Genomic DNA, 25,796 nt, shown 5'->3' with positions numbered 1-25,796 from the left:
GTGCCCTCTGCAGAAAGCCATCTAGTCCGGGATAGTGGGCTAAAAATTGCTGGACAACCAGGTTCAACACATGAGCCATACAAGGCACGTGTGTGACATTGCCCCGGCGAAGGGCCGCACCCAGGTTTGCAGCATTGTCGCACACAGCCTTACCTGGTAGCAGGTCCAGTGGAGACAACCATTCATGAAACTGGGTCTACAGAGCTGACCACAACTCCTCAGCTGTGTGACTCACATTTCCCAGACATTTCAAAGTAAACACCGCCTGATACCGTTGAGTCCTGCTGCCAGCATCGTAAGGAGGTGTGCAAGATTCCTTCTGCGCAGTTAGAAAGCGGGTGGCATTACCAGACAGGCTTTGGGTGCAGGTGGAGGACCGAGAGGAGGCTGAGGAGGCAGAAGCAGTGGAGGAACTTCTAGATAAAGAGGATTGACGCACAACTCGTGGGGACGGCAAGACTTGGACAGCAGCCCCTTGTCCTGCTGTCACCATAGTTACCCAGTGCCCTGTCAGCGACATGTAACGCCCCTGTCCATGCCTACTCGTCCAAGTGTCTGTGGTGAAATGCACCCTATCACACACAGAGTTTTTCAAAGAAGCAGTGATGTTGTGTGCGACATGCTGGTGTAGCGCAGGCACACCTTTCTTTGAGAAGTAGTGCCGACTGGGCATCTGGTACTGGGGCACTGCGACGGACATAAGGTCTCGAAAATCCTCTGTGTCCACCAGGCGGAAAGGCAGCATTTTTGTAGCCAACAGCTTGCAGATGGTGAAATTCAACCTCTTAGCTTTGTCATGGCTAGGAGGAAATGGTCTTTTACTTGTCCACATCTGAGGGACCGAGGGCTGGCTGTTGTGCATAGACTAGGTTGAGAAGGGTGTCCCCAGCAAACTGCCGGTCTGTGAGGAAGATGCAGGCAGAAAAGTTAGGTTGCCTTGATCCAAAGGTGGTGCTCTTGATGTCTGAGAGCGCTCAACACCAGCTGGTGTTTCCACTTCCAAATGAAATGATGACCTGCCAATCACACTGGCTGTTGCGGGTAAAGAGTTGGCAGGTCTGCGTCCAAAAACATGTGACTGCTGACCCCCCAGTCACAGATGATGAAGAGGCCGCGGATGCACAAGATGGGGCAGACGGTGGTTGGCCCAGCCCGCTAGGCTGCATTGTAGCACAGTGAGCTTCCCACTGCAACTTATGCTTCATATCCATTTGACTTTTCATGCATGAAGTACTCAAACTATGGATTTTTTGGCCTCTACTTAGCTTTTGGTGACAAATATTACAGATAACACGAGTTGGGTCATCCTTATCGATCTGAAAAAATGCCCAGGCTATGCAAGGCTTAGAGCCCATGCGACCTGAACAGCCACCACGACTTCTGGTCAGAGGCAGAGTTGTGGTTGAGGATGCAGTAGTTGACGTGCTTCCAGTACTCCGTCTCTGTCCAGTAAGGCGCAACCTAACCTCGTCGTCAATAGCATCTGTGACGCCCAGCTGCGCTTGGTATCACAGATCCTAAAAGAGTGCATTGATGGAATCCTCCACAAGAGGCCCCCATAAACATTCACACATCTCCACCTTCCACATCAGCCGAGCAGAGGAAGCCCGTTAGGGATATAAATAGGGAAGGTGGAGCTAGGCAGTTCAGTTCGTCTGAAGAGTTCCTGCAGTAGAGAAGCCTAAGAGAGGTCAGTGTGCAGTGGAGCTCAGTCCAGTCTAGAGAACTCAGTTAATAGTTCAGCAGTGGAGCACGAGGCTCCTGCTAGCTAGATTCAGGGAGCCCAGTTAGAGCTTAAGGTGTGCCGGTGCCATAAGATCGGTGAAGCGCGGCAAGCTGCCGTTAGTGTGTATAGCTTAGTGAGGGCCCGAGTAGGCCGAAGGCGAGTGGAGAGTTAGTACATAGGGGGCAGAGGAGCTTAACCAGCTCACCCCAAAGCTTTACCGGACACCGGATCCGAGTTTACCGGGATCTCTATGACCCAGTAAGGCAAAACCGGAATCCCTGGAGAACTACAAGTCCCAGGATTGCTAAGGTGCTGATACGTAACAGAGCCAGGAGACGCTTAGGCCCCGCATACTGAGAGCGTGTACTCCAAGACAAGGCCCTACCACAAGGTCAGCCATCGCAGGACAGAGACAAAGTTAGGCCTAGCTCCAGGCAGGTCAGAAACTTACTACGCAGAGGCAAGAAACAGGAGGCCCTACACCCGCTCATTGGGTAGGATCCTGATATGCACCCTTCACCCTACAGTGCTCCCGGATGTGCCTGAATTTCCACCAGTAAAAGGTACTGAAGTGACTACCGTGTCCGTTCCCATTCTTGCTCTGACCCAGCTGGGTCTCGCCTGTCCGGCATTCCCCCTGCATAAGCTGCCCTGAGGCCTAGCTTAACCTGTGGGGAGCTATACCATCGAGCTGCCTTATCACCGGCCTCAGTGGACTGCTGCAGCGCTGGGGCTTCTCACCAGATACCACAGGTGGCGTCACGAACTCTTATAAAAGTAACAATTATCCACCCTTTTAAAGAGTGACCCCAGGGTACAGGCCCGGGAGCCGACCACCGCGACATCCCCAAGGCCAGGCAAAGGCCCGGGTACCGAGTCATCCCCATCCCTTGGGCTAGTCACATTCTCCTCCACCTCCTCTGCTGACCTCATCGACTGGCTGACTGTGGGTTGACAGTAAGTGGGATCTCCAACCTCGTCATCATCACCCTGTGTGTTGTCACACCCATCGTCCTCAGAGCCAACCTCTTCCTGCCCTGACCGAAAAGTCAAGTTGTCGCTCCAATCAGGTATTTGAGTCTCATCATCGTCTTCATCGCTGTCTCCACCAACAGGAGTTACAGTTTGGGAACGAGGGTCTACATTATGCTCAGAACCTTCTTCATCTGGTCCTGGATCCGACTCAAAGATTCTGGGCATCAGTGCAGATCATTTCCTCGTCTGGATTAATAGAAGCTCTGGAGCAGACCTCCGTTTCCCAGGCTATAGTATGAGTAAACAGCTGTGCAGACTCAACCATCTGTGTTACCCCATACTCAGATGGGCAGCTGGAGACTTGGGAGCTGTGAGGAAGCCAGTGCGATTGGGGTGACACCTCTGAGGACTGGAGTATTTGTGATGTTGAAGTTGAGGTGGAGGAGAGCCCACTTGAAGGAGCACTTGACATCCGTTGAAGCACCTTCTGTTTTTGTGCCTCATCTGGAATTTGTAGCGATGGGCGTGTCCGTAAGAAAGGGATCGTACCACATTGTCCACGAAAAGAAGTAGACATCTTAGTTTGGCTGGAAGATGGTCTTTCTTCTGCAGATGTTACCCCCCCCCACCGTGGTTGGGCTCGACCCACCAGCGGACAGACACCAGTATTGGGAGAGGGGGCTGGCTGTCAGGGTCCACCGCGGCTCTGGCACAAACCTGGGGACACGGAGGTCGCATGGGCAGGAACGGACTGGCCGTGTCGGCTTCGCACTCCAGCGTAGTCCCTCTGCCCGCTCGCTCCCGTAACCTCAAAGGGATGCGCAAGCGGCTTTTCTTCCCAGGGCTGTTCCCCGTCCAGCAGGAACGTGGGTGAGCTCAGGTCGGCCTTCCACTGTACTCCCTTACCTCCCTCGCCCTCTTTCCTTCTTTCATTCTCCATCTAACCCCTCGGCTCTGTGGTGTCCGCTCTCCCTCCAGCTCTCTCCTTCTCACAGGTGGACTACCACGTGTATTCACACTGTGGCAAATCTTTTGGGCCCAGACATAAGAAGTTGTCGAGGTAATGGATAATATGTGCCCCCTTAGAAACGTCCATTACAACCCATTCGAGGAAGCAACTAAACGCCTCCAATAGTGACCAGGATCTGGAGCACCCCATGGGCAAACAGCGATCTATATAGTATGCTCCTTCCCAGAAGCAGCCCAATAGGTGGACACTATTCGGAGGCACAGGTAGTAAGTAATCGGAACTCCGCATCTATGTCTGTTTTGGCCATTAGGGTGACCCTTCCCAACTTCTTGATCCGCCTGATTGCCTTGTCAAAGGATGTACAGTATATACTACTGTACTTGGTTCCGCGTCGATGTTGTCGTTTACGGACCTGCCCCTTGGATATGACAAATGGTGGATTAGTCCGAATGTATTGGGTTCTGTTTTTGGCACAACTCACAACGGGGATACCACTACGTCTTGTAAGGAAAGTGTTCTGAATGGAACCGCCATTCTACCTAAAGATATTTCTTTTTTAAATTTTCTTGTCACGACGTCTGGGTGTTGGTAGGCTGATTTTAGATTTTTTCTCCAGCCTTTCTTGATTTTAGAATGTCATGACATGCCTATATCTGTGTCTCCCCCTCCTTTTACTCCTCCACCTCTTTTCTTTTCGCATGACTATATGTACTTGTCACTTTTCCTTGTGTTAGTTGTGTCTTCTGAGCAGTTTGTCAGCTTTTGGACACCTTTGAAGTGTTTTCTATGTGTTTTCTATGTGTTTCTATGTGTTTTTGTTTGCCTGCCATTGGTTTTAACAGTGTTCGAAGGTGTTCGACGAACATACAGGGGTGGCTCAACACTACTTTGGATGGAACACATCCTCCCGACGCCAAGGATTGCGGGCCGTAGGTCAATCAGGGTTGCCCCCACGGTCTACAGCTCCTGCACCTCATCCTTCTTAGCCTCCTCCTCTTCAGCCTCCATCTCCGAAATGACCACATCAGTTGCAAGCTGGAAACACTGCAGCACTGCCTCGGCCAAGCGGCAATAGGCAATGCTGAAGCTAATATGCTTAGATGACAAACCGCACAATGCTGAAGAGTTGTGGACAGCTCTGAAAGACCAGGCAGATCTGTGGCTCACACCGCTGAACCTACAGCCAGGCATGGTCGTGTGTGACAATGGCCGGAACCTGGTGGCGGCTCTGAGACGAGATGAGCTCACACACGTACCATGCCTGGCCCATGTGCTTAACCTCATGGTTCAGCGGTTTCTCAAATCCTACCCGGAGCAGCTGGATCTGCTTGTTAAAGTACGCCGCCTTTGTGCCCATTTTAGAAAGTCAGCTACAGCTTCCGCCGCCCTTGCCGTGTTTCTGCAGCGTTTGCAGCTTCCGGCTCACAGACTGGTGTGTGATGTCCCCACGCGTTGGAACTCTACACTGCAGTTGTTGGGAAGGATATTTGAGCAGAAGAGGGCAGTTGTTGAGTACCAGCATCAATAAGGCCGTCAGTATTCAGTTCAGACTCCACACATAAGACCTCTGGAGTGGACCTGGATGTCAGACATATGTACCATCCTCCAAAACTTTGAGGACTCCACCACGATGGTGAGCGGAGATGACGCCATAATTAGTGTCACCATCCCGCTTCTCTGTCTTCTGAAATGCTCTCTGCTCACAATCAAAGAGGATGCATTGCAGGTGGAGCACAATGAGATGGAGCAAGGAACCATACAGGTTGATTACACACAGCCAAGCCTCATCTCATCCCAACGTGGATTGGGTGAAAATGAGGAAGAGGAGGAGGAAGGACAGGAGCTAGTTTCATGCACTATAGACTGTTCTACCTGCACAGCTGTCATACCGTCTGTTCAGCGTGGATGGCCAGAGGACAGAGAGGAGGATGAGGAGGAGAGCATGGTCAGTCATCCTCTTTGTGAGGACACGGAAGTCTTGCCTGTTAGTAGTCTGGCACGCATGGCTGAGTTTATGTTACGCTGCCTTTCCCATGACCCTTGCATTCTCAAAATTTTGGGTGACAGTCATTAATGGTTGGTGACACTTCTAGACCCACACAACAAGGAGAACTTTATATCTCTTATTCCTGAGGTGGACAGGCCTGCAAAAATGGGGCTGTACCAGAAGGCCTGTGTTGCGGCACTATTAAAAAAATTCCCATCTGAAAACGCTGGCAGCAGAGGGCACACTTCATTGGACAACCAAGGAGTACAAGCGAGAGAGACGCAACTTCAATCCAGCAGAGGCAGGGGAACACTGTCAAAGTTCTGGGAGAGTTTTCTCAGACCCTCCCATCGCAGAGGGCCTGAGGCGCGGGGTACTCTCACAAGGAGTTCAAAGTTTGGGAAGATGCTGAGGGAGTACCTTGCCGAACGTACCAACGTCCTCTGTGATTCCGCTGTGCCTTATAATTATTGGGTATCCAAGCTGGATATGTGGAATGAATTGGGTCTCTATGCCTTGGAGGTCCTGGTCTGCCCTGCCGCCAGCGTTTTATCAGAGCCGGTTTTTAGTGCCGCTGGTGGAATTATAACTGATAAGCGCATCCGCCTGTCAACTGAAAATGCTGACAGGCTGACTCTTATAAAAATGAACAAGTGCTAGATTGGGCCAGACTTCTCAACACCACCGAATAATAGCAGCGTAACAAACTCAAATCCAGTGTCTTTTCTTGGGAGGTGTATTCCCATGCACCTTTTCACACCCACACATGGGTATACACTTCCTGATTTTGACTATTTGCTCTTGTCCTCCTCCTTCTCATCTTCCACCACCATATCACCAGGGTGACCGTGGTCCGTGATGCAACACCCACAGAATTTTTTTGAAGGAGTGTTTATGATGCCCGTAAAAAAAATGTTTTATACAGTATGTACATGTATACCCCCCAGGGGAGAATGTTTGTCAGCCCATACACTTAGTGCATGGGCATTACAAGTATAGGAGGCCCGCTCCTTTCTCATGGGAACATTTTTTATGAGGTCCTCCTCCACGTCTCTTCCAAGGGGCATAGAAGTGCCTCCAAGTTTTTGGCAGCCCTTGCATTCACTACATAGGCCAACACTATGGGAGACTCTCTCCTTTCTAATGGGAATTTGTCATTACTGTGGCCCTGCTGTATGTGTCTTTAATTTCTTAGTGGGGTTTTTCCTAAATATGGCCAGCCATTAGACTCACTGCTTAACCTATAACTGTATATGTGGCGCCCTGCTGCGCTTGGTGCCACAGAACCTAGAAGGGTGCATGATTGGATTTCTCCACAAGAGGCTCTCACTACATCCAAACACCTCCACCTTCCACCTCTTACCAGCAGAGGGAGCCCAGATAGGGATATATAAAGGGAAGGTGGAGCCAGGCAGCTCAGTCAGTAGTTAGAATCTAGCTAGAGTTGAGAGTTAGTGCTCAGACAGTGTCACCAATCTGTACACAGTAAGCAATGGTTGTAAGCACGCCCCAGCCCTTTGACTGACAGCTAGCTCTACAGTACATCAGTGCAGAGCCACCTGTCAGTGGCTCACGGGAGGAATAAAGTTAATTTACTCCCATGTGCTACACATTCAGTATAGTGGCCAAGCACTTCCTAATGGTATTACCCTGCAGATTAACCCTACATCAGCAGGTTAATAGCGTTATCCAATGTGACAGGTTCCCTTTAACTTAAAGGATCATGTTCACAACAGGAAAAGTCTTCAAACGCTTGTTTCTAATCTATTACTAGTTATTGGACTTCTTGGTTGATGGTGTGTGGTGTGGAGTATTTTTATCGAATACAATTTTCCATTTTGATAAAAAACAACACATTTTTACCCACATGGAGGCGAATTCCCTCCTCTTCACCAGCCTCCATTATTGGTTTTATCAGATCGTATACTCACTTTATCAAAGTTTAGTGGGTACTGTGCTGCAAACTCCAGCTGACGGACCACCACTTCATTAGGAGCCACGTTTCTGTTCCTCATGTCCCGCAGAATATTGGTCAAGTAGACGTCATCTAACCTCTTTATGGCCGCATTAATCAATGTGCTATATACATTGATATTTGGATGGAATCCACAAATCTGTAAAACAAGTTACCGATCAGATATGCAAAAAGATCCTTGTCACTTGTTTTCTATAAAAAGGCAAATCAGTTTAAAAATGACATTATTTTCTAGACTTTATCAAGTAGGAGTAAAAAAAAAAAAAGACACTAAATAAACTATGTAAACCAGCAATGTCATTACCGCCATGTCTTCCAGGAGCTGTAAACCATCTTTTTCTTTAAGGCATGCCCTAGCGAGATTGCAAAAGGTATGGATGTTTGGTGCAATGCCTCTCTGTGCCATCATAGGCAACAGCTGCTGTAAAGAAACCATTCAGACGATCAGTTTTTACACTGTACGTGTGGCATGAAGTGTGGAAGAATCTGCACTAAGTTTCAGAATGTGTCAGTGTTCTCCATGACAGCCAACCAGATGCCACGTTTCATTTTACCAGGGCAATAAAAGAAGAGCTCTGATTGGTTGTTATGGGTATCACTGTCCGTTTCGACAAAAAGTTTGTTTCTGCATGAGGCCCGACGCATTTTCAGAAAAAGGGAAATGCTAAAATCTGTATTAAACAGTATTCACACATAAAATATTGCTGCGTCCAACTGAATGTTGCATTTTGGCGGCAGCGCACAAAACGCCTTCATATAGGCTCAGTGCACAATTCCCTGCCGAAGCGCAAATTCACACAAGCACAATGCTTTGTGTTCAGGGGAAAAAAAGGCCATTTTTGATCCGTCCAGCGTCCATTTGTCATCCATAACTAAAAAAAAACCTAATAGAAGGCCAGACACACTTTCCTATGTAATCTATGCAGTGCGTCCGGTAAAACATACCTGCCACACGGATTGTGTCTGATTGTTGTGCAGCCTTTGAAATCTACGGTTATATCTCATTAAAAAAACGGATGGATGAGATAAGCGCCTGTAGCCATTATTCCCCCACAGTCTGGTGGTCAATCCATTCATGTGGAATATTACACTGGGTGACATGGACATCACACAGACCAAAAACACAAATGAAGGAAATCTTCCTTGATGGTGCGGCCAGAAAAAGCAAAAGGCCTCATTCACACATCATGTTGCACGTGGAGGTTTATCCCTTTTTTTCATGGATACATCACATACCCAGTATAATCTATGGTGCTATTCACATGTCCGTCTGTCTGTCTTTTTCCGATATCACAGATGAAAAGAGCCGATACAAGTCTATGGGTCTGTGCAAAAACATTCAGCACCCGGATGGCAAAGAATAGGAGAAGCTCTGTAATTCAAGGATTTATTTATCCATCCGTCAAACATTGATGGGAAAAACGGACCCACAGTCCGAACACTGATGACACACGGAACAAACACTGCTGACACCAGGGACATTTTTTCCATGTACGTGGTTAAATATGGACATGTAAATGAGAAAATGTGTCATACTTTAGACTCTTTTGCTGGCTTGCCTTGCATCACTTTTTTTTGCTCCCCAATTTTCAAACAATTTAGTGCATGCTGTTGTATTTAAAGCCATGCCCCTTCTGTCAAAACCATGCCCCTTCTGTCAAAGCCATGCCCATCTTTCAAAGCAATGTCCCTTCTTTCAAAACCATGCCCCTTCTTTCAAAGCCATGCCCCTTCTTTCAAAGCAATGCCCCTTCTTTCAAAGCCATGCTTAGAAACAATTAGGCCGATATAAAAAAGTGTAGTTTCTATATGAATCGGTTGGAACTGTGGCGTCCCTGAGGGTTCAGTCGCCACAGGGGTACTGCACCTCAGATCGAGGTGTGGTATCTCCTCTCCGAGGTAAGGATGGAGCACCACACGGGACCCAGCCTCAGCACTCAACACTACACCACTCCTGTCCTGTGGGGGGCTTATATGCACCAGGGTGCTGCCCCAGCCAGGATAGAGGAGATGGGGGGGAGACCAAAGATAGGGGGAACCATGTAGTGGGTGAGGGTGGAGGACACACTTTTAGGTTACACTTACTGATACATATTTAATACATGGCCATCTTAGGTTCAAGGTCTTTGATTGTGATCTTCATCGCTGATAGTGGCTTTCTGCTGGAACCTGCAGCTTGTTGAAGATACACGGTCCTCGTACTCTGGGCTTGAGGTGAGGAGTGGGTTAGAGTTAACCGCTGTCTCTACCTGGTCAAGGTCCCTACCTAAGAAGGCCTGGAGGGGAGCGGAGGAGTAAAGCTCCACAGGCAAAAGGATCCCAGGGGATACGGACGGAGCAGCATACACCACCTGTATTTCTTACTCTGGCCTAGTCAGAGGGATTCCTGCTGCAAGAGGGGTACCGGCCCCCGATATCTGACTCTGTTACTTCACGTCTCAGTCGGAAAAGCCCAGAGGCCTTCTGGATCCCTAAGGGGGATATGGACGGAGCGGAGTACGCCACCCGTATCCCTTAAACTGCGCTGATGCAGCGGGAACCGGCGTTTCACCAAGTTCATACCACACACACAGTCAGGAGGAGACTTAATGGGAGAACTCACCAAGGAGAGGAACATTCTGGTCCAGGGGTCTCGTTAAGTGCACCTAAACTACCCGGAGTGTGCTGAACCCCTTCCTGGTGGTCGCAGCGCGCCGTGAGGAGCAAGGAGAAGCTTTGTGCTTACTACTGAAACAACGTGAGTAAAGCTTGGAAGACTTCACCCCTTGCCTCCGTTATCCTTTCCTGCGCGGCACCGCACACACACCACCAACCTCCAGACTTTCCTCTCTCTCTGCCCTGAGGCCCTGCTCCGCCTGTGGGGAGTAGTACCAGCTGAGCTGCCACGACACCCGCCTCAGAGGACTGACGCAGCGCTGGTGGTACGTGAAAAAAGGGAAAAGAGGTGTGCTATGAAGCAGTGATCACCCAGCAATACTTCAATAAATTATCAAACGTTATAATAAGTGACAATAAATTTTATTCATTACAAATATAAATACATACAAACAACGTAAAAAAACCCAAATTGCTAAAACACAAGTAAAATCAATATAGTGGGGTTACCCACTAATTTGAAGCCCACCTGCTCCAAAAAAAACATCCCTAGTTACAACAGAACAAGCAGTACCATAATACAAGTGCCAGTATTATCCCTGGTGATCAATATCGTACACATGCAAATGAGTTATGACTGCCTGACATTAGTATACAAGGAGGTGTACTATAGTCCAGAAAGATGAAGAGGGAAATATGTGCCTACTACAGCAGAGTATATATTGAAAAATACAAAGAGTCCCAAACATAAATGAAGCCCATATAGAATATCTGAGCTAACAAATACTATATACTCACATACCACAAAAAGTACTATTCAGGGTATAAATAAATACAAAACCCTTTCATGCTGTAAGTATCCCTCCTGCACATAATAGCGCTACGATCAATCACCTCCCTGAGCACAAAATCCTATGCTGGGATGAAGCAGGCGGGCATTCAGTGCCCAAGCGCTGGTGGTAATCACCGGGAACCACAGGTGGCGTAGTCGACAAATAACCACTCATCTGCTAGCCCATATTTTTAATGTGTGCGCCCTGGGCACAGACCGGGTCAAGGCTACGACTGCATCCCCCTCTTCCACCGGCCCGTCGTCCAAGTACACCTTTCCCAGGGAGGACTAACGCTACCTGAGTAGTAGTGGGTCACACAGAACCATTTGCTTTGGATCGTTATTAAGCCATAGTAAAAAAAAAAAAAGTATTCACTTTTAAGAAAAAAATATATATAAAAAGTCAGGCAGATCTGTCACACGCTTTACAAATGATTTCATGCAGCAAATATAATCCCACAATGCGGTAACATCATTCACCTACTGTACCTCAGCCTCTTTACTGTCAGATAGCGTGGATCTTCTCACAAGCCGTGTTAATTATTTTATGATGGCTTTTTAACATTTAAATGATAAAATAAAAACCATTCCCTTACCAAAGCCAACTGCAGCTTCAGAGTTTTACTCCTCTTCAACACCAAAGTGTTAAAAAAGGTGAGATCTGGCTGTACTCCGTAGGCGTCCATAGTGGCCCGGACGGCAGATTCTGACCCCACTTCTGCTCTCATGACTGCCGCTAGGAGGGTGAAGGTCTTTATTGTAGGACAGACGTTGTCTTCTTTCATCTTCTGAAGAACGCCCCCTAAGTCGCCAATCACTGCCAATCGGTCAGATGGGGTATTGACATTTACAAGTGACACAATTTTTCCCGTATTTACAGACAGGTCCAGGAGGTTTGGCACATTACTGGCATCAAAAGAGGGCACGCTGGGAAAATGGTCAGCCGTACTCACCACGACCAGTGCCTGTGAGCCTGCCAAGTCCTCAGCTGTGCCATAGTTGCCACTTGGAATTGAGGAATGGCCCAGGAGCATGGGCTGCCCACCTCTTCAGGACTATCCTTTCCTTTCTTCACTTGCTGGCTTTTCCTGTCTTGCTTCTCTTTGCCTGCACTTAAAGTCAGGGCTGCCAGTTCCTTAGAGTGCGTGAGTAAATGTAGAGCGTCAGTGGTGTCTCCAATCCCACAGTCTCGGGGGGCACAAAGAAGCAGGTTATAGGTGATTACATGCGGCTTTACCCCCATGTGCCGCATCTGCCTCCAGACCTGAAGCACAAGATGGCGTATACAGTCACTATCCCCATTACATTCACGCAAATATGTACACCCCGTCACAGAGAAAGCAGTAACTGGACACGGACTAGCTGGCATGTAATGGCAGTATCCTATTATAATGATGCTCCCATATGTCAGAGGGTCACATTGGTAAAGCCGGTGCCCTCCAGGATGAAAAGCTTTGTGGAGGGCTTGGGCCATCTACTTATGTCATTTCCAAACGTGTGTCTACATAATAAATAGGCAACTCCTACTAGTAAATTCTGTGCTATTTTCTGTATCTGTGAAGCCTTGCCCACTGGTTTTCCCATTGCCTCCGAACAGCGCGCTTACCCGTGTAATAAGACCCCGATGCCAGCACGCCTACCCGTGTAATAAGACCCCGATGCCAGCGCGCCTACCGGTGTAATAAGACCCCGATACCAGCGCGCCTACCCGTGTAATAAGACCCCGATACCAGCGCGCCTACTCGTGTAATAAGACCCGATGCCAGCGCGCCTACCCGTGTAATAAGACCCCGATGCCAGCGCGCCTACCCGTGTAATAAGACCCCGATGCCAGTGCGCCTACCAGTATAATAAGACCCCGATGCCAGTGCGCCTACCCATGTAATAAGACCCTGATGCCAGCACGCCTACCCCTGTAATAAGACCCAGATGCCAGCGCGCCTACCCGTGTAATAAGACCCCAATGCCACAGCGCCTACCCATGCAATAAGACCCCGATGCCAGCACGGGTATTCCGACTGGCCGTTACAGGTTGCAGATGGAAGTGCCGTTGGGAAGGGGGGGGATATGCCAACCGAAGACAGCGAAAATCATGCAAAACGTCAAAAAATAACTTATCAGCATGCTGCCTACTGGAACAGTCCACCTAAAGTGGCCGACCGCTGTATTCCCTTTGTTACTAAAAATCTGGCACAAAATCCTTATCTACTAGCCAGTCTAATCACCGGCCAGTCTAACCACTAGTCAGTCTAATCACTAGCCAGTCTAATCGCTAGCCAGTCTAATCACTGGCCAGTCTAATCACTGGCCAGTCTAATCACTGGCCAGTCTAATCACTGGCCAGTCTAATCACTGGCCAGTCTAATCACTGGCCAGTCTAATCACTGGCCAGTCTAATCACTGGCCAGTCTAATCACTAGCCAGTCTAATCACTAGCCAGTCTAATCACTAGCCTTGCGCCAAACTTCTAACAGAAATCTCCTATCAGAATCGCAAGAAAGGAATCAGCAGGTGATCTCTTAGACCAGTCTGAACTAGGACTAAGTAAAGGAGCTAATACAATATAAAGAGGTGAAACTGTTACCAAAGCCTTGTTATTCCGCTCACAGTAACGTCTGAGCCAGCGTCGCTGACACCTCTGCGGGCCGATTTATGCTTTTAGAAAAGTCACATGAGTATCACTACACATGAGACTTCTGCAGCCGGACAGGAGTCCTGCCCCGGCTTCTGCCCTCCGCCACGCGTCATCTACAAATATGACAGGCGGGTGGGAGACGCCACATCTCTACTTAGATAAATGTCCTGCTTTATCTCCTGGGCATTGGCACAAGGACGGGTATGTGCCTGCGGGCCGTCAGCATCTTCCCTGAGGAGAGCGGGCACCTTCCCGGCCGCCGCACACCGGAGATGCAGGTCCGGTGCAGGAATAACTGTGTTCCTTTGGCAGGATTGCCAGAACTTGTTCCCTCTACTTGTCGGCACCACCTGGACTAACTACACAGCAATAAATCTCCCCTCCTGGCAGTGATGTGGAGCAGGTTGCTCTGTAGCTGCACGCTCCGGCCCCCCAGAGCCTGAGTAGTACAGACATACACTACATGGCTGCACTGACCACCAGAGGGAATAACGGACATAATAAAGGTGGACAGGATAGGGGGAAAATAAACACATGGATGCAATTAAAGGGTTATTGCCAAAATAGAAAATCATCTCTTATCCAAAGGTTAGGGGATAACTTACTGATCACTGAGGGTCTGACTGCTGGAACCCCTAGCAAACCCAAGAACAGGCAGCATGCTCAGCCTCCCCTCCATTCACTGTCTATAGGACTGCCCAAAAATAGCCAAGAGCAGCGCTCCACTAGTTCTGGCAGTCCCACAGACGATGAGTACGACGCGCCCAGGGGATGGGGACGACTCGGTACCCGGGCCTTTGCCTGGTTTTGGGGATGTCGCGGTGGTCGGCTCCTGGGCCCGTACACTGGGGTCACTCTTGAAAAAGGGGATTGAAACTTGGATAAAATAAATAAACAGTTTGTGACGCCACCTGTGGTACTTGGTAATGATTACCAGCGCTGCTTCAGACCTCCGGGGGGGTGATGGGATGGCAGCTGAGGTGTTTCTGCTCCCCACAGGTGCAGTGGGCCCCCGGGGCAGTGTGGAGTTTGGTGGGTGGTGATGCTGGGACTTGTAGTGCAGGCGGGATGGCGCAGCAGGAGTAACTGACAGAGACAGTGGATTCGCTTCAATACCTTTACTGGTGCGGATGTCAGGTACGCTCCAGGGTACTCAGTAGGATGGGTGCACTTCAGGACTTCTCCCCAGTGAGCGGGTATAAGGCCTCCTGGTCCGTGTCTGCCTCTCTGTATGCTCCTGGCCAGCCTGCAACTGGGCCTAGCTTATGTGTCGTGCTGTTCCTTCACCTGTCGCTCAGTAGTAGGACCTTCTGCTGGCAACCACTATCCCTGGTCGTCGGGGCCATCATGGTTCCTGGTCCTGTAATGGGTCTAGCTTCAGGTCTGCCAGGGACTTGTAGTCCTCCTGGAATGCCGGTGGTCCCTACTGGGTATAAAGGACCCTGTAGGCGCGGACCCGGTGTCCGGTTTGTATCTTTGGGGTGAGCCTTGTGATGCTCCTCTGCCCCCTCAACTCCTCTCATCTCTCCTCTTTACCGTCGGCCACACTCGTGGCCCTCAGAACCCAGCAGCAGACGCGCCGCGTCTTCGCTGCTCTCAGCGTCAGCACGCTCTCAGACTCTCTCAGTCTGACTACTAACTCTGACTGAACTGCCTGGCTCCACCCTCCATATATATATATCCCTAACGGGCTCCCTCTGGTGGTATGAGGTGGAAGGGTGGAGGTGTTTGTATGTAGTGAGGGCCTCTTGTGGAGAAGTCCATCCATGCACCCTGGGTCCTGTGGTACCTGTTGTAGCAGGGTGCCGCAAATGGAGTGGTGGTTGAGTATACGCACTGCTCCGTTCATTCTTAATGGGAGTGCTGAAGACCAGCCAAGCACAGAGCTTCAGTCGTCCCATAGAGAATGTATGGTGCAGCACTGATCGACCATCACATCAGTCACAAAGGACTCTTCAAATCCCCAGTTTTCAGGATTGGTGAGGCTCCCAGCAGTCAGACCCCATCCATCGGGAAGTTATCCTATGGATAGGAGATATCTTTTAAACTTTGTACACCCCCTTTGAAGGATTATTCAATCTAATTCTAAAGTCGGGGGATACTGACAGCCGCCCTCCACTAATCACACCATGTTGGCATATTGTAGTGATATCCCACCGCATTGTGATGGAAAGAAGAATATAACTGTATACAGAATAACATGGAGATGTTTGATAGAATACAGCAGCCCGGAGGTTATGGGAGCGCCGCCAGCTTCTGTACCTCTGTACTAGATGGTATACAGCAGTGACCGTCCCTACACGGGACCCTGATCATCAGGAATATTGCCTCTTACACCCGAGCCCAGGGAATTCTAATTACTAGTGTACACTGTTATATCAGTTTATTATCACCTCCGGCCATGAAAGAATTGTCACATTATTTATTTTATAGAATTTTGTCTAGCATGGAAGTTATGAAACCTTACAAATCCATGCTCAGTACTCTCTATATACATGTATAAATTAGATACATTGTAAATGAAAACATCATATATTTAGGAGTTTGTGAGCTACATATCCATATAATAGATGGTGGCCCGATTCTAATGCATCGGGTATTCTAGAATAGGTATGCGGCCGACCGGGCGCAGTCAGCAGAGCTGTGTTTAAATTTTGCACCAAAATCGCTGATTGGTCACGGTTGCCGGCCTCGACCAATCAGCAAAGCGGTGTTTAAATTTTGCGCCAATACTGCTGATTGATCTCGACCGGCGGCCTCGACCAATCAACGATTTTGGCGCCAAATTTAAGCAACGCTCTGCTGATTGATCTCGGCCGGCGTCCTCGACCAATCAGCAGAGCGTTGCTTAAATATGGCGCCAAAATCGTTGATTGGTCGAGGCCGCCGGTCGCGACCAATCAGCGATTTTGGCGCAAAATTTAAACAACGCTCTGCATCGCTCTGCTCATTGGTCGCGGTCGCCGGTCTCGACCAATCAGCAGAGCGTTGTTTAAATTTGGCGCCAATCTCGCTGATTGGTCGCGGATGGCGGCCGCGACCAATCAGCAGAGAGCTGTTTAAATTTGGCGCCAATCTCACTGATTGGTCGCGGCTGGCCGCCGCGACCAATCAGCAGAGCGGTGTTTGAATTTTGCGCCAAAATCGCTGATCGGTCGCGGGCGGCGGCCGTGACCAATCAGCAAGCCATGTTAGTGAGGACTGGAGAGCGTGTTTAAATTTGACACCAAAATCGTTGATTAGTCGCGACCGCGACCAATCAGCATAGAGGTGTTTAAATTTGGCGAGAATACTGCTGATTGGTCGCGGCCGGCTTCCGCGACCAAACAGCAGAAAGATGCAGAGCGGGGTTTAAATTTGGCGCCAAAATCGCTGATTAATCGCGGCTGACGGCCGCGACCAATCAGCAGAGCGTTGTTTAAATTGGGCGCCAAAATCGATGATTGGTCGCGGTCGGCGGCCTCAACCATTCAGCAGAGCGTTGTTTAAATTTGCCGCCAATTTCGCTGATTGTTCGAGGCTGGCGGCCGCGACCAATCAGCAGAGCGGGGTTTAAATTTGGCGCCAATAATGCTGATGGGTCGCGGCCGGCTACCGCGACCAATCAGCAGAGCGTTGTTTAAATTTGGCACAAAAAACGCAGATTGGTCGCGGCCAGTGGTTGCGACCAATCAGCAGAGTGAGGTTTAAATTTGGCGCCAATACTGCTGATTGATCTCGGCCAGCGACCGATCAGCAGAGCGGTGTTTAAATTTGGCGGCAAAATCGCTGATTGGTCGCAGCTGGAGTCCACGACCAATCAGCAGAGCGTTGTTTAAATTTGGGGCCAATCTCGCTGATTGGTCGCGGACGCCGGACGCGTCCAATCAGCAGAGCGTTGTTTACATTTTGCGCCAATACTGCTGATTGATCTCGGCCAGCGACCGCAATCAATCAGCAGAGCGCTGTTTAAATTTGGCGCCAATCTCACTAATTGGTCGCGGATGGTGTCCGCGACCAATCAGCAGAGCGTTGTTTAAATTTTGCGCCAAGCTCGCTGATTGGTCGCGGCTGGTGTCCGCGACCAATTAGCACAGCAGTGTTTAAAAGTGGCGGTAAGATCGGTGATTGGTCGTGGCGGCTATTTAAATGTAGCGCCCAAATTGGTGATTGGCCGCGGGCAGCGGCCGCGACCAATCAGCAGAGCGGTGTTTAACTTTAGCGCCAAGATCACTGATTGGTCGCGCTCTCCGCACGCGACCAATCCGCAAATCGTATTGGTGAGGAGCAGGGAGCGTAATCGTATTAGTGAGGACCGGTGGACATGAGCGGGCGCTCGGAGCAGAAGTATCCCGACCCGCAGCGCCGCTCCCCGGTCCTCTCTTCACACCCTAGCCGCTGATGTCCCCACAGTATCCGCATGGTGTTACAGAGGTCCAGACATTTGTGTTAAAAATCGGTGATTGGTCGCGGGCAGCGTCGGCGACCAATCAGCACAGCGATGTTTAACTTTTGCGCTAAGATCAGTGATTGGTCGGGTCCGAAGACCGCGACCAATCATCGAATCGTCTTGGTGAGGACCGGCGCTGCCTCTGCGGCTACTTCCGCTGCGAGAACCCGGGACATAGCGGGCGCTCGCAGGAGAAGTATCCCGACCCGCAGCGCCGCTCCCCGGTCCTCCGTTCCGCATGGAGGTCAGAGGCGCCGGCGGTCCTTCCGCTGATACCGGCCGGGAGATGAGCGCCTCGCGCCGCTCATTTCCCGGCTGCATCTCCGTCCCGCAGATGGGTCCGGCGGTCGGGGTCCTTCTGCTGGTACCGGCCGGGAGATGAGCACCTCGCGCCGGTCATCTCCCGGCTGCATCGCCGCTGAGCTCCGTCCCGCAGATGAGCTGCTAACGGCCGCCATCTTTTTTCAGAAATCCCGCGGCGCTGATTGGCTGCTGGCGGACCAATGAGCAATGCGGGATTTCCTGGACAGACAGACAGACAGACAGATGGGATAAGACGATTATATATATAGATACTCCCTGCAACCACTTTGATGTTGCACTTTACTGCAATGCTGTGGCAGCCAAAAAAACGTCATTCTGGCATTTTGATTTTTTCCCCATTACAATGTTTACTGATCAGATTAATTAGGAGACTTGAAGCGGCGATCGTCTGATCGCTTGTGCTGTACATACACTGCAATCTATAGCAGAAATCACCATCTTCTATGAACGCCGGCCCATAGGAGGGTCATAATGACATGTATGGGAGGTCATCAGCAGACCCCCAGCTGTCATGACAACCCATCGGTGCCCCACAATCACGTGGCAGGATGTATGACGCGCTTCCAGCAGACGTGCGTTAAATCCCGCTGTCAGTGATTGGTTAATAGCAGCAGGCGGAGCAACAGTACATCAGCAGCTATTAAAGGCACATGATGGTTGATTAAATCAGTCATCATGTGCAGGGAAATATGTGGGCTCGGTGTGCGAGATCACATCAAAGGCAGGGACACGACCTTTGATGTAAATATACGTCAAAGATGGTGAAGCGGTAGAGCAAAGCACAGGTTGCAGCCTCTTCTCTAATATTCAAAGACTGGCTAAAAATACTCCTGAAAAATACTATGAGGAGGATTTTTACTCTTCTGTAAAAAATGTAGAGCGACCTCTGCAATGCGGTATACATTTCTTTACAATGGGTCCCAATAGTGGACGGATGCCTCATCATCCATCCTGACAGTGGCCACTAGGGGGCCACACACCTTCTATGTGTATGCGCCCAACAATGGCCACAAACGTAATGTGCACCGAGCCCAACAGAGTCATCAGAGACTCCAAGAGTCCCACCCTCAGCCGGCATGCCCCATCGTCACTTCAGCAGAAATACTGCAGCAAGAAATATCTGTATTAGTAAAATGAACAGTTGCTCCATGATTCCTCAATGTTTTTGCGTCTCTCATCATGTCGGAAGTGTGAGACATAATTCCCAGGTAAGTGTGCACTGTACGGATATAGGATGCAGGATGTGTGCAGCAAGCCATACCTGCAGAGCTTGTAGGAAGCCCAGCTCTTCATCCTTTATGCATCCCATAAACAGGACGGTGAATGTTTCAGGGCCAACGACACGGAATTTTTGTGCAATTTCCTATAAACTCAAGAAGACCATATTAGCTTGTTATTATCCAGCTCGCGACATCACTGCTTGAGTATTGCAAGAGAAATCTAACCAAAATCAAAATCTCAGGGAAAGCGTCACTTTGCCGTTCTCAGAACAGCCGGGTGGCCAGTGAAAAACACAGTGAAGGGGGCGCAGTGCTGCACCAGTGCCCAGGATCAGTGGGGTCCAGCGCCGGACTGGAGTACCTGGGGCCCACCAGGAAAAAAATCAATCTTGGGGCCCACCAGCACCATGCAGATACCGTATATAGGAATAACATAAGTCCACAAACTCATTCAAAATGAATCAACTTTATTAACCAATAAATAACCAATATAACGAATAAATAACAAACTAAAGAAACACTCCTGGCGAAAGAGGAACACTGTTATCTTATTCACACCAGTGTGTGATAAAGTGCCATAACAGAACAATAACAAGAAATACTTTCAAGGTACATTCTCTTAAAGTGTAAGTGCCACAAATTGAACCTGCATCCATCTGGCATCCCAGCAGCCGGCATCATTGTAGCAGCACCAAACTTGGCCGCTGGGAAAAGTAAAAGAATTCTGTAAGCATTTTGGAAGTTTGTATTGCACGATTTCCTTTCCTCTATAATACAATACCATTCAATTGTTAGTGAAAGGCCCAAAGCAACAAATAAACTCACACTAACAGTCAATCAGCAGCAAAATTACAAACGTTTTTTTTCAGAACAGAAGATGACATTGCATACGTATTAATAATGTCATCATAGTCTAAGTTCCTTGAAATGTCACACTCAATGTTCAACAGAAGGAGGGACTCTAAAAGCTCCTGTCCAATCGAAGCCCTCAGACGATTTTTTACAATTTTCAGCTTTGAGAACACTCTTTCACATGAAACCTGGGTGCAAGCAAGTGTAAGAAGGGTCTTGTAAACTGCAAAAATGTTTCCATAAGCAGCAGAATGTAAATTGTAGTCATATAAAAGTCTGTAGCAGCAGGAAACACAGTTTTTTTGCGGGACGAGTTGTACTTTCAGATGCAATCATTTATTTTACCATATAGTGTACAGGGAAATGGCAACAAAAATTCCAAGTGCAGTAAAATTGCAAAAAAAGTGCAATTGCACGTTTGTTTAATGGGTTTTTTAGTCACCATGTTCACTATATGGAAAAAACGACGTGACAGGGTGATGCCTCGGGTCAGTACGAGTTTGTAGATACCAAACATGTATACCTTTACTGGTATCTAAGTGGTGAAAACAAATTCATAAGTTTGAAAAATCACACTTTTCACGCCATGTTCTGCGCACCGTAGTGTTCTCATTTTTTTGGGTCTGGGGCTTTGTGACGGCTTATTTTTTGCGTCTTGAGCTGACGTGCATCTCTGCTCCTCTGTAGTAGTCACAACACAGGGAGAGGTTAACCATCCAAGTATTTAATATGTATTGCAAATAAAGAATGTTCCCATTCTTAATATCAGAAAAAACAAATGACTGACAACTATCCCTAGACTAATAATACCATATAGAAGAGAGAAATACCGCCACACCATGACCAGAACACATACCACCACATAGTGATGAAATACTACCAAGTACAAGGTATATATACTGCCACACCATGAGAAGACCACATATTACCACCACATAGTGACTGTCCGAATAATACCACATACAAGGGACAAATTCCGCCACGCCATGACCATGGCACATAATGGCACCAGATAGTGACTGATAATGAAGATGTAAAAAAGCTCTGTATATAGAGTCAGTGTACAGATAATGTAGAGATTATCAGTGACATTATGCACAGGAGTCCTGTGTATAGGGTCAGTGTAGAGGTAATACAGTGATCACCAGTGACATTACACACAGGAGCTCTGTATACAGTGTCAGTGTGTGTGTATAGGTAACACAGTGATCACCAGTGACATTACACACAGGAGCTCTGTATATAGTGTCAGTGTGTGTGTATAGGTAATATAGTGATCACCAGTGACATTACACATTGGAGCTCTGTATATAGTGTCAGTGTGTGTGTATAGGTAATACAGCGATCACCAGTGACATTACACACAGGAGCTCTGTATATAGTGTCAGTGTGTGTGTGTGTGTATAGGTAATACAGTGATCACCAGTGACATTACACACAGGAGCTCTGTATACACTGTCAGTGTGTGTGTATAGGTAGTACAGAGATCACCAGTGACATTACACACAGGAGCTCTGTATATAGTGTCAGTGTGTGTGTATAGGTAATACAGTGATCACCAGTGACATTACACACAGGAGATCTGTATACAGTGTCAGTGTGTGTGTGTATAGGTAGTACAGAGATCACCAGTGACATTACACACAGGAGCTCTGTATATAGTGTCAGTGTGTGTGTGTATAGGTAATACAGTGATAACCAGTGACATTACACACAAGAGCTCTGTATATAGTGTCAGTGTGTGTGTATAGGTAATATAGTGATCACCAGTGACATTACACACAGGATCTCTGTGTATAGTGTCAGTGTGTGTGTATAGGTAATACAGTGATCACAAGTGACATTACACACAGGAGCTCTGTATATAGTGTCAGTGTGTGTGTACAGGTAATACAGTGATCACCAGTGACATTACACACAGGAGATCTGTATACAATGTCAGTGTGTGTGTACAGGTAATACAGTGATCACCAGTGACATTACACACAGGAGCTCTGTATACAGTGTCAGTGTGTGTGTATAGATAATACAGTGATCACCAGTGACATTACACACAGGAGCTCTGTATATAGTGTCAGTGTGTGTGTATAGGTAATACAGTGATCACCAGTGACATTACACACAGGAGCTCTGTATATAGTGTCAGTGTGTGTGTGTATAGGTAATATAGTGATCACCAGTGACATTACACACAGGATCTCTGTGTATAGTGTCAGTGTGTGTGTATAGGTAATACAGTGATCACCAGTGACATTACACACAGGAGCTCTGTATATAGCGTCAGTATGTGTGTATAGGTAATACAGCAATCACCAGTGACATTACACACAGGAGCTCTGTATATAGTGTCAGTGTGTGTGTACAGGTAATACAGTGATCACAAGTGACATTACACACAGGAGATCTGTATACAGTGTCAGAGTACAGGTAATACAGTGATCACCAGTGACATTACACAAGGCAGCTCCGTATATAGTGTCAGTGTGTCTGTATAGGATGTACAGAGATCACCAGTGACATTACACACAGGAGCTCTGTATATAGTGTCAGTGTGTGTGTATAGGTAATACAGTGATCACCAGTGACATTATGCACAGGAGCTCTGTATACAGTGTCAGAGTACAGGTAATACAGTGATCACCAGTGACATTACACAAGGCAGCTCCGTATATAGTGTCAGTGTGTTTGTATAGGATGTACAGAGATCACCAGTGACATTACACACAGGAACTTTGTATATAGTGTCAGTGTGTGTGTATAGGTAATACAGTGATCAACAGTGACATTACACACAGGAGCTCTGTATATAGTGTCAGTGTGTGTGTACAGGTAATACAGTGATCACCAGTGACATTACACAAGGCAGCTCCGTATATAGTGTCAGTGTGTTTGTATAGGATGTACAGAGATCACCAGTGACATTACACACAGGAACTTTGTATATAGTGTCAGTGTGTGTGTATAGGTAATACAGTGATCACCAGTGACATTACACACAGGAGCTCTGTATATAGTGTCAGTGTGTGTGTATAGGTAATACAGTGATCACCAGTGACATTATGCACAGGAGCTCTGTATACAGTGACAGAGTACAGGTAATACAGTGATCACCAGTGACATTACACACAGGAGCTCCGTGTATAGTGTCAGTGTGTGTGTATAGGTTGTACAGAGATTACCAGTGACATTACACATTGGAGCTCTGTATATAGTGTCAGTGTGTGTGTATAGGTAATACAGTGATTACCAGTGACATTACACACAGGAGCTCTGTATATAGTGTCAGTGTGTGTGTATAGGTAATACAGAAATCACCAGTGATATTACACACAGGAGCTCTGTATATAGTGTCAGTGTGTGTGTATAGGTAGTACATAGATCACCAGTGACTTTACACACAGGAGCTCTGTATATAGTGTCAGTGTACAGGTAATACAGTGATCACCAGTGACATTACACACAGGAGCTCTGTATATAGTGTCAGTGTGTGTGTGTATAGGTAATACAGTGATCATCAGTGACATTACACACAGGAGCTCTGTATATAGTGTCAGTGTGTGTGTATAGGTAACACACATACTCACCAGTGACATTACACACAGGAGCTCTGTATATAGTGTCAGTGTGTGTGTATAGGTAGTACAGAGATCACCAGTGACATTACACACAGGAGCTCTGTATATAGTGTCAGTGTGTGTGTATAGGTAATACAGTGATCACCAGTGACATTACACACAGGAGCTCTGTATATAGTGTCAGTGTGTGTGTATAGGTAATACAGTGATCACCAGTGACATTACACACAGGAGCTCTGTATATAGTGTCAGTGTGTGTGTATAGGTAACACACATACTCACCAGTGATGTCTCTAGGTGAAGTTCTTTATCTGCCGCAGACCGATATATCTCATCTTCTATGCAGGACTTATCTCTGCAGAAAATAACATAGTTAGCTATAACTGATCACTTCCAGAGCACAATCTACACTTTTCCCAAGATTTCTACACTGCATGAAATGACAAAAAAAGAAATCTAGTGCCGCACTACACAGTAACAGTGCCCCAGTGTCATTCTGTGCCGGCTCATCTCTGTCAGTAGACATATTGTCTGATGACAAAGATGTAGCAGAGCTGAAGACAGAAGACCTATGGATTACGTTGGAGTGAGGATTTTTCTTTATTAAAGATGGAGTCCCTAAATGAGTTTTATTTTTAATAAAAAAAAAAAATTTCTGTCTTTTTTTTCGGTTTACTAGAAATTCATGGTGGCTATGTCTAATTTGGCGTGACACCATGAATTTCGGGCTTAGTACCAGCTGATAATACAAAGCTGGCCTGGTACTAACCCTATTATTACCCAGGGTGCCACTCACCACCAGGGCCGCTGGAAGAGCCGGGTAAAGCACCTGGAAATGGTGCTATGAGGAATGCGCCATTTTCAGGGGTGGCTGCGGGCTGAGATTTTCAGCGTGGGGGGCCAAGAACGCTTGGGCCTTACCATGCTGCCAATCCCAGCCCCCAGCTGCCTTGTTTTATCTGGCTGGCGATCAACATATGGCGGGAGCTGGGCAATGGGCATGATTATCAAATAATATATACCTGACAGGGGCCCATAGATTCTGCTGCCTCCAATAATATATACCTGACAGGAGCCCATAGATTCTGCTGCCTCCAATAATATATACCTGACAGGGGCCCATAGATTCTGCTGCCTCCAATAATATATACCTGACAGGAGCCCATGCATTCTGCTGCCTCCAATAATATATACCTGACAGGAGCCCATAGATTCTGCTGCCTCCAATAATATATACCTGACAGGAGCCCATACATTCTGCTGGCTCCAATAATATATACCTGACAGGAGCCCATACACTCTGCTGCCTCCAATAATATATACCTGACAGGAGCCCATAGATTCTGCTGCCTCCAATAATATATACCTGACAGGAGCCCATAGATTCTGCTGCCTCCAATAATATATACCTGACAGGAGCCCATACATTCTCCTGCCTCCAATAATATATACCTGACAGGAGCCCATAGATTCTGCTGCCTCCAATAATATATACCTGACAGGAGCCCATACATTCTCCTGCCTCCAATAATATATACCTGACAGGAGCCCATAGATTCTGCTGCCTCCAATAATATATACCTGACAGGAGCCCATACATTCTCCTGCCTCCAATAATATATACCTGACAGGAGCCCATAGATTCTGTGGCCTCCAATAATATATACCTGACAGGAGCCCATACATTCTGCTGCCTTCAAT

General features: G+C 47.9%; 1 long non-coding RNA gene across 1 annotated transcript in view; it reads right to left on the bottom strand.

Annotated features, from left to right (window-relative positions):
- Positions 1-7,767, bottom strand: part of LOC141221839 (uncharacterized) — a 191,844-nt gene extending 184,077 nt beyond the window's left edge. Inside the window, exon 1 of the long non-coding RNA XR_012289762.1 lies at positions 7,590-7,767. This is a non-coding gene — a long non-coding RNA (uncharacterized lncRNA). The remainder of the gene's footprint in view (positions 1-7,589) is intronic.
- Positions 7,768-25,796: the final 18,029 nt, after the last annotated feature.

The sequence above is a fragment of the Phyllobates terribilis genome, unplaced genomic scaffold (assembly GCF_046119375.1).
Source record: "Phyllobates terribilis strain yellow unplaced genomic scaffold, ASM4611937v1 Scaffold_340__1_contigs__length_2048258, whole genome shotgun sequence".
Taxonomy (NCBI): Eukaryota; Metazoa; Chordata; class Amphibia; order Anura; family Dendrobatidae; genus Phyllobates; species Phyllobates terribilis.
This window is presented reverse-complemented; position numbering and strand designations above follow the sequence as displayed.